Genomic DNA, 10,121 nt, shown 5'->3' on the forward strand with positions numbered 1-10,121 from the left:
TTTCTTAAAAATATAATTCTGCTCCTACAACTTAATTTAAAAGTAATTCCTGGATGCTTCATATTGTGTCTGATCTCCTATGACCTTTAGGTTGGGATTTTTAACCTTATTGCTATTGTTAAGCCACGTTTCACAAGTGACGTTCAGGGAGGTAGTTGGGCTCGGGACTCTGGCATAGGACATTCTGTCAATCTCTCTCCCTTCAGGTGAGTTCTCCTTTATCCCTCTCCTGTGCTCCAGACTCAAATTCACCTCCTAAACTCACAACTCCTTTTGTATTTCTAATTGATATCTACAGGATCGCCTGTTATAATTATTGCTCACCAACTGCCCGTGTGCTCATTTAGACAGAGCTCCTGACCACTGTGCTGAAGGAGGAAGTAACGGGTGTCCGTTCTAAGCCAAAGCTTATAAAAGCTCGTGCCTAACCTTCTCGCTTTCCCTACAAAGTGACCGTGGGTCCCTTGTCTTCCAGAAGCCCAGAAGCTTTGAGTGCTGGTGAGGTAATGAAATTTCTCATCATTTGAATAGTTTTATATGTGTCTATAGTCAAATATACTAAAATGCTTTATATTGAGCCTAATTGTTAACCATCATATATCTATCTGGTCTTTTAATAGTCACACATATAATGTGATTTATTCTTAGTAGAATATTTTAAATGAATATTGATATCTAATTAATGCCAAAGGAAGTTTTCTTCTCCAAATTGGAAATGTTTCTGGTGTAGGAGTTGGATACACGTATTAAGCAGTAGATGATTTTTTTTGGATCTCCTCCGTTATAGCGAGAATTCCCCTGGACCTTTTTGACTGTCTACAAAGAGTCATGAATTACAAGAGCTTAAGGGTCAGCCTCTTTCACTTGTGATTATGATTCATCAATAGAAATGCTTTAGAGTAATGTTTTCCAGATTGATTAGCATCACATAAAAGACTTTATTAGGTTGTGGTCATCTAATTACGTCATGTAGTGTGAAGCATTGCTTGGGCAAAAAGGTGACAATTTCCAATTTTCTCAAATCGTTGGGTGTGATATTCTTTGACCTAAATAATTGCTCTCTACATCAGGAGAAACTAGGAAGAAAAGAAAATAAACTCAATACCTAGCTTATTATCCAAAGTTGCATCATCATATTTATTTGTGGACTGTCTATACAGAGTCCTCTTTTTTATTTCTAGTCTATTGAAGATGATAGAACTGAATTTGCTGAATTGATGGGATAGATGAAATATGAGGAAAAGTAAACAATGACTTTTATTGGTTGTCTTTGAGGATCTTCATTGGGCCATTGCATAATGGCTAAAAACTGGTTAGGAATAGTGTTTTGGAAGATTAAACTTTGTAAGGCAGCCATCAGCGTTCTATATTTCCATCTCATTGTATTAGAATAAATTAATAACCTTATTCACCAAAGTAAGAGAACTACACTTATTGAGTATTTAATCACTCTTCATGTATGAACTCATTATTCTTCAGCAAATCATCTGGCTCTGCGGCCCGCTCATCCCAGCGGTGGTGATCTTGCTCCAGCTCCTTCCCCTGTTACACCTACCTTTCATGCATTGTCTCTGGCTGTCCTCCTGCTATGATGGGCAGCGTTGAGTCGTTGCTGTGAACATCATATGGCCACAAATCCTAAAATATTTACTCTCTGGCCTTTACAGAAAATGTTCGCCAACCTCTGGTTGAGGTAAAATTCATGGAGTCTAGAATGAAAATTGGTATTATTAGAGTCACTCTATTTCCTAGTTTCCATGAAATGCCAAAAGACTTTCCCCCATTATCTTTGACTTCTATAAATCTCAATTCAAAACAAATATGCTCCTTACCATGGAGCATATTGTTCCCAACTCATTCAAGCTTGTTTTGAGTTAAGAGAAGAGATAAATGTCTAATTACCACAGGGATGAATACTATGGGAATTTTCAAAAACATACAAGAAAAATACCATTAGATGGTAGCAGTTGTTTTAGGTTTAAGCCTGTGTAATCTAGGACCAGGGCAGGGGAAGAAGTTCTGATGCACATTCTTGGAAATAGGTTTTGAAAATGACTGAGTCATAAGACGGGCCATCCCAATTTGCCTTTACTGGAGAACAGGGAGCGTTGCCAAGAAGCTCTCAGCACCCTCCCTCTTTTCATTCCCCTAGACAAATTTAGCCTAATAAAAATGGCCTAATTCCCGCATCTATACTGTATTACTTTTCAGCTTTCTTTTTCCACTGAGAAAATAGAATAGTGATTTTTTTTGCTACTGCTTTAAAAAGTGAGTCTGATGGCAAACTCTAAAACTGAATGATTTTTCTTCTCTTAAAGTCATTTATAAATGATCTCCTCTTATGATCACAACTTTTGCATATTATTAGCAAAATATATGGTTTAAAAGGGTGTCTGGAAAATGAGGAGGAGTTCCAGAGACTTCCACCACCTTGGTAGAAGGGGTATTCAGTGCAGCTCGGGAGGCCAGAGCTTGTTCAAGCTGGATCTTCTGAAGGGTCTGAAGAAACCCTGTGAAGACGGGCATGGAGCGATGGGTCTAAGGAAGAAGTTACCTGAAGGACAATGTCTCTCTGGAAAGGACTGCAAAGGATATCTAAGGATAGTTGGGGGACTCTTATCTTAAAAGTTCTCTCAAAGTAGGATCACAGCCACCTGCCTGGGGAGGTTTAGCTATAGATTTTCTTAGAGTCAGGGTAGGGATGCAGTGTTTGGGTGCTTTCAGTGGATGGCTCTGGATTAAGCCTTGGAAAACAGACCCAGCTGTCCAGATGTGTTGAATTTTTTTTTTTGAGAAAGATTAGCCCTGAGCTAACATCTGCTGCCAATCCTCCTCTTTTTGCTGAGGAAGACTGGCCCTGAGCTAACATCCGTGCCCATCTTCCTCTGCTTTATATGTGGGACGCCTAGCACAGCATGGCTTGCCAAGTGGTGCCCTGTCCGTACCCAGGATCCGAACCGGTGAACCCTGGGCCACCGAAGCAGAATGTGCGAACTTAACCGCTACGCCACCAGGCCAGCCTCAGATGTGTTGACTTTTTAACAAGAAGGTATAGATACACCTTGGCTCATCACCAATGGGAGAGACACGGTCCCTGTGTTGGAAGGTGACTACTGGAGTGGATTTAACTCTTTTTGTTGTTGTTGGTTTGTTTTATTTTTGAGCTTTTATTTATTTTTTTTAGGTAACATTGGTTTATAACATTATATAAATTTCAGGCGTACCTCATTATATTTAACTCCTAATGTCTCAGTTTCCTAGAACTGCTGTAACAAGTTACCACAAAGTGGGTAGCTTGAAATAACAGAAATTTATTCTCTCACAGTTCTGGAAACCAGAAGTCCAAGATCAAGGTGTCAGCAGGCTGGGTTCTGTTTTGAAGGTTCTGGAGGAGAACTTATTCCATAGCTCTCTCACCCTTCTGATGATGGCAGCAGTCCTTGGAAGTCCTTGGCCTGCAGATGCATTATTCTGATATCTGCTTCTGTTTTCACATGGCTTTCTCCTCTCTGTGTCTGTGACTGTGTCCAAATTTCCTTCTTCCTATAATGACACTGATCGATGGAATATGGCCGCCCTAATCTATTATGACCTCATTTTAACTTGATTATACCCACAGAGACTATTTCCAAACGAGGTCACAGTCATGGGTCCTGGAGGTTAGGACTTGAACATATGTGTTTTGGGGACACAGTTCTACCCACCACACTTAGCATGGCTTTGTCATGGAGGCCTCTGCTGGTGAGCCAGGCAGTTTATCCTATAGCTTCTGTAAAAGCCCCACACACATCGTATGCTGTGTGTGTTCGTGCCTCTGGGACCCAGTACAGTCCAGGAAGTCCCTCTCCCTTCTTCCCTGTGACAGCCTCTGTGTCCCTCTTTCCTTCAGTCTTCCCTGACTTCTTCCCCCCACAGAGCTGGCTCTGGGGTCTGACTGGAAGCCCCGAGCTGCCATCAGCTGATCTCTGTATGTTGCCCTCTTGACCTTAGAGAGAGCAGGGGAAGTGAAGGGTGGTTTGAAATTCTAAAGAGTTTGCTAAATGACTTCAAATCTTACCCCGTGGGTTGTGGTCTATATTTTGCAACAATTCAAAAAGGAAATCATGAGTGGTGGCAGAAAGTCTAGCACGTGTCTCCTGTGGAAGGATGCATTTGGGTTTCCACACTCTGAGTCTGAATGAGGATAAAGAAAGCTGGGAGGAGAGGCAGCTGCAGTGAGCATCGACAGAGTGTTCCAGAACCTGTGATGACTCCAAATGGCACAGCATACACAAGGACACCAAGCCATCAGTCAGCTCTTTACACAAGGCACTCAAGGAGAGAACAAAAGAAAGGTTGATTTAGAAACCCTAACCAGTGGATGAAGTCAGCTCCCCAGGCAAAGCCTGTGATGGGACAATGTGAGGAGAGTTGCTGTAGCCTTGTCCTTCAAAGAAGAAAGAACGACCTTAAATTCTAGACTAATTAAAAGTTGGGATCTAGAACCAGCCCTGATGGCTTAGTGGTTAAGTTAGGCACACTCTGGCAGCCTGGCTTTGGTTCCTGGGTACAGAACCACACCACTCACACATCAGTAGCCATGCTGTGGCAGTGGCTCACACAGAAGAACCAGAAGAACTTATGGCTATATGCAACTATGTACTGGGGATTTGGGGGGTAAAAAGGAAGAAAAAAAGGAGGAAAATTGGCAACAGGTGCTAGCTTAGGGCAAATCTTCCCCTGCAAAAAATAAAAATAAAAATAATAAAAATAACTGCTTTAAATATCAACATTAAAAAAAATTGGGGACCTGGAAGCTGGTGTAAGCTCAGCTCTACCACTTATCGACCGTGGCTTTTGGAAAGGAGCTGGTGGAGATCTGCCACAGGCACCTCACATTATAAATGGAGTAAATGTAGAGAAAGGTCTCACCAGGGGGTCACTGTGGGAATGGGACTCCCTGAGTGGGAACCCCTTAGAGCTCTTTCTTTCCTCTTGCTGCCTCATTTCACAGGAAGAGCTGGGGAGGCCACGGACCTGAAACTCCTGCTTCATCACACCCATCTCGATTCTTAGGGTAAAACAATAAATAGCAAGGCAGCATTAAACAGAATGCTTTTTAAAGTTGAAAAATGAGAAATGCAGACTAAGCATTTATTGGATTCCATGGAAACTAAAACACAACCAACCCAAACCAAACAAGTGGAAAACAAAAAACTAGACCACCCACCAGTTCCTTCCTTGACCCCATCACCAAGCAAACAACATGAAGTTAATTATGCTGACGTCAACCTGTGTTTGAAAAACTGAATTCAACCAGATGGGTTAGCAAGTAGACTGAGCCTGTGAATGTTACCCTTGAATCAGCCTGACCTGCTGCCCACTCTGTTCTTTCTCATCTGTGAAATGGGCCTGAAAGAGGTGTTGGCCTCACAGGGCTTTTGTGCAGGTGAAATGAGACACGCACAGAGCTCTGAGAGTGTTGCTTGGCCCATAGTGAATACGTATTGTTGTGGTGGTTGTTATTAAGTGGAAAATCTCTTTATATTCCTCACATGTCCCAGACCCTCTTATTTAAAGGATTCCTACCCACACTTCATTTATTACATTTGTTTTACACACTGTAAAGGCAATATTGGCTCTCAGTGAAAAATCAGGAAACATAAATATAAAAACAATTGTGCATATGCACGGTTCTTTTTGTTGTATTTTATTTTAACCTTTTAAAAATGCATAGACATTATTTTTATAAAATTGGGATCTTATGACTATTTGGCGTGCCCATTTTAGAATTCAGTATTATGTTCTGAAAAATTTTCTCGGTCATGAAAAATCCTTTGAAAATAAGCATGATTTGACGCATTCACAGGGAGGACCCATATGAAGATGAGGCAGAGATCAGGCTGATTCAGCTACCAGCCAAGGAACAGAAGCTAGGGGAGAGACTGGAACAGAGTCTCCCTCACAGCCCTCGGAAGGAACCAGTCCTGCCCATCCCTTGATCCAGGATTTGTAGCCTCCAGAAGTATTTTGGTTCAAGGATAACAGTACAGCACAAGATCACTTGAACACCATGATGATGGGGCCTCCTAAGCACTGAATGGATGAGGCATCGCGTTAACCTCTCTGTCAATGACTTCAGGTATTATCTGTGATACTGTCTGTCCAGTGCACACCAACCAAGAAAGTAGACACTAAGTTAGTGCGTTCTTTATCTTCTGTCTTCCTCTCAACGTAGACAGCTTTTATAACTAGAGGATCACACAATCAAACATAACAACAAATAAGCAAGCAGATGATCAAAACCAAGAATTGCCAGAGGTTTGGAAGGGAACATCTGGATGATTTGGAGAACCCTGATGAGAGAGAGAATTTTGTGGCGGGTCCCGTTGCATTTTTCTTTTTTCCACATGACTTGATGACTGTTTAAAATTCCATACTCTCCCTCTTTCTGCCTCCTCTGATGTGAATCCGTAGTCAAATATGATGTATGCGTCTTTCTGAGCTTTTTAGTCTTTTCCACTCTGTCCTATAGAGGTTTTACATATCTTCCACAGATGTCTGGATATTTGATTGTTTTTTATTAATACATTTAAATTTTATTTTGAATCTCTTCATTACTCATATATAGAAATACAATTGAACTTATATATTCAAATATATATATATGTATATCTCCAGCAGATCTTTAAAGATTACCAATCCTATTAAATTATCTGTAGACTTATTTGGATTTTTTACTCATCTTATCATCTGTGATTAAGGAGGATTTTATTTCTTACTGCACCATTCTTAAAGCTTTCATTTCTTTCTCTTGTCTTAATGCAGTGGATGAGACTCCCAGTAGGATGCTGAATAGAAATTGCAACAGTGGACACACAAGTGTTCTGGATCCCAAAACAAACTTTTCAATCATTTATCATTAGGTGGTTCATAGAAACACTTTATCAGGAAAAAAAGATGCTGCCTTCTTTTGCTAATTTACCGTTACTTTTTTTTTTTAATGACTTGATATCTATTTCATTGAGAGTTTTTTTCAGCATCTGCTGAGATGATCATACTATTCTTTTTACATATTGATGTGGTCGATTACATTAGTTGATATACAATTGTTAAATTGAATTGTCAGTCCTCAAATAAACCAATTTGTTCATGATGTATTAAAAAAATAAGCAAGATTTTCATCGTTGCGTCGTATTCCACTTTGTAGATTAGTGTTTCTCAAACTTGAGCGTGCCTACAAATCCTCTGGGGTCTTATTAACATAGACATGCTGGTTCACTAGGTTTGGGCTGGGGCCAGAGATTCTGCATCCAGTACCTCTGTGATCCTGAAGCTGGTCCATAGACCACACTTTGAGAAGCAAGCCTATAGATATAACATAATTAATGTAAATAATCATTTATTAATAGATATACCAATTTAAACTCTTTTTGGCTCTTTTAATAACTCTCTGATGAGTCTTATGTTTAAATCTTTTGCTAATTTTCTGGACATGAAATTGGTAGTTCAAAAACTCTTAAAACTTATTGTCCCATACTTCTGATAAAGGATGTGTACATTATGATCCCACCAACAATATTAAGAACTCCTCTACCCAGCAACTGGAAAGCTTCTAGAAGCTGACTATAAGTCCTTCTGTTTGTAAGTCCCCAGCGATATTAGTTTTCTATTATTAGTTTTCTATTGCTGCATAATAAATTATCACAAACTTATCAGCTTAAATCAATGTGCATTTATTAGCTTGCAGTTCTGGAGGTCAGAGGTCACACACTGTGGCTGGATTCTCTGCTTAGAGTCTCATGAGGTCAAAATCAAGGTGTTGGCATGACTGGGCTTTTGAATAGGGGCTCTGGGAAAGAATTTGTTTCCAAGCTCATTCAGGTTGTTGGCAGAATTCAGTTCCTTGGGACTGAGGCACTGAGGTGGCCATTTCCTTGCTGGCTGTGGGACAGGCTCTATCCTTAACTCCTACAGGCCACCTGCATTCCTTCTCATGTAGCCCCTCCATCTTCAAAACAGCCATGATTGGTGAGTCCTTCTTGTACTTTGAATTTCTCATACTTTCAACACTATCAGTTGGAGAAAATCCTCTGCTTTTAACAGCTTCCAGGGTTACGTTGGGCCCCCTGGGATAACCCAGATAATCTTTCAGTTTTAAGCTCAACTGTGCCATGTAACATAACATGATCATTGAAGTGACTATCTCATCACATTCGCAGGCTCTGGGGAGTAGAGTAGGGCATCTTTGGGGGGTCCATTTAGAAATTCTGCCTACCATACCATCCACGTAAAATTTGCCATTTTCTTTTCACTTTCTCTACTTTAACTGGTTCTATTCCTCCACAATAATTTAATGCCTCTGCATTCCAACATTTTCAATCTTGTTTTTGCTTTTGTATTTATCTGACCTGTTGGGGCTGATGACGGTTCTAAAGCACTCAAAATAAGAACGGAAACTCAGCAAACAGATTATAAGCTAAAAATTGATTTAATGACCAGGACCATCACTGTTCTGTACCCTTGCTAACAGTCTTTAGTAGTGAGCAAATTGATGAGATTTTGCTCTGGGGTTTAATTCTTCTATTTAATTTTGAAGGTTCATTAAGGTGAAAGTTTATGCATAGGATGAAAGATCATTTTCTCAGTCTGCCTGGGATCTGATTTGTTTCAGATGAATGACAGTTCCAGATTTTTGGTAATCCAAAATAGTGAACTCATTGATTCTGTTACCCACAAAATCATACAAACGCCCAAGGAAACGTTGTCTGTTAGGATTCAGGCCGTGCTGTCTTGACATCCCCAACTGGAGGTGGCATCACCTCATGCCACTCACTAGAAAAAAGTTCCTCATTGGTAAGAAAGCCATGCTTTTCTGAATGCAAGATTATAAAATTCTCTTTGAAATAGTTCTGTTAGCTAGACATATTTGTTTTGGCTTCCAGACAAGAAGGAGCTTCTCCATAAAAGTGTCTCTATTCTATCACAATTTCACCAACTGTTGAAATTATGACTGAAAGAAACTTTGTTAGTTTGATAGATGATAAATGATCTCTCAATTTGAGTGAGGCAGAACATTTTACGCTAAGCTAGTAATTTATATTCCCAATTCTGATTCTGTTCTTGTCTGTTTTTCACTGGATTGTAACCACTTTATATATTCAGTGTATTAACATTGTATCTGTGATATTTCTGACATACATCTTGTCTCATTTTTTTTTTCTTTTTTTACATATGGAGGTTTCTAATTTTTTTGAAATAATTTTTTTCATTTGTGACTACTCCAATCATTTTTTTCTGCTCAGAAGATCAGGTACATTTTCCCCAGGCTTTTCATTATTGGCATTTTTTTTAATCCACTAGGAATTTTTTTGGAGTATGGTATGAAGATTTTTTTCCTACATTTTTTTCTCTGAATACTTTACTGTTATTCTAAACAACTTATCAAATAATTATGTTTCTGTCCGCAATGATTTTTATGCCATCTTATAAAATATACTGAATTCTCCATTATATATTCAGAACTACTTAAGGATGTCTATTTTGTTCCATTGATCTGTCTGCTGATTCTTCAGCCAGAATCATTACTCGTTAGTTTGTAACTTTATAAATATTCTCAAATATCTGATAGAATATAAGAATCATTCTTCACTATTTTTTGTTTTTCAAAAACTACTCATTTTTCCAGATGAACTTGAGAATCAGTTTTCAAGTTCCATTTAAAAAATTCTATTACATTGAACATATGAATTGATTTGGAGAGTTGATGTGTTTACTATGTTGAGTCTTTCCATCCAGAAATATAAAGAACCTATGTAGTTACTTAAATCTTTTTGTGTCCTTCCATAAAGTTTAAACATTTTCCTCATATGAGTCATAGATTCCTTATTAATTTATATTAATAGATTTGTTATTAATTATTGATATTTTAAGGTTTTTGGCTATTATGACTGAAATCTTTTCCCAATCATGTTTTTGAATTGCTTATTAATGATGTGTAGGTAAGCAATTGATTGTAGAAATTTCTTTTGTATCACATGTTTATCTTTTGTATTCCTTTCTCTGTATTGACAAAAGAAAAAGACTAATTCCTGCTCTTCTGTTAAACATAAATCGAGTCGTAACCCTGCAGATTCTCCACT

The 10,121-nt window shown here is 38.9% G+C and overlaps 1 long non-coding RNA gene across 1 annotated transcript; it reads left to right on the forward strand.

The window, feature by feature from the left end:
- The first annotated feature begins 347 nt into the window (after positions 1-347).
- LOC138920894 (uncharacterized) lies at positions 348-9,847 on the forward strand. Its single transcript, XR_011432867.1, has 2 exons — positions 348-503; positions 5,849-9,847. It is a non-coding gene; the product is annotated as an uncharacterized lncRNA (long non-coding RNA).
- The last annotated feature ends 274 nt before the right edge of the window (positions 9,848-10,121 follow it).

This window comes from Equus caballus, chromosome 26, assembly GCF_041296265.1.
Source record: "Equus caballus isolate H_3958 breed thoroughbred chromosome 26, TB-T2T, whole genome shotgun sequence".
Taxonomy (NCBI): domain Eukaryota; kingdom Metazoa; phylum Chordata; class Mammalia; order Perissodactyla; family Equidae; genus Equus; species Equus caballus.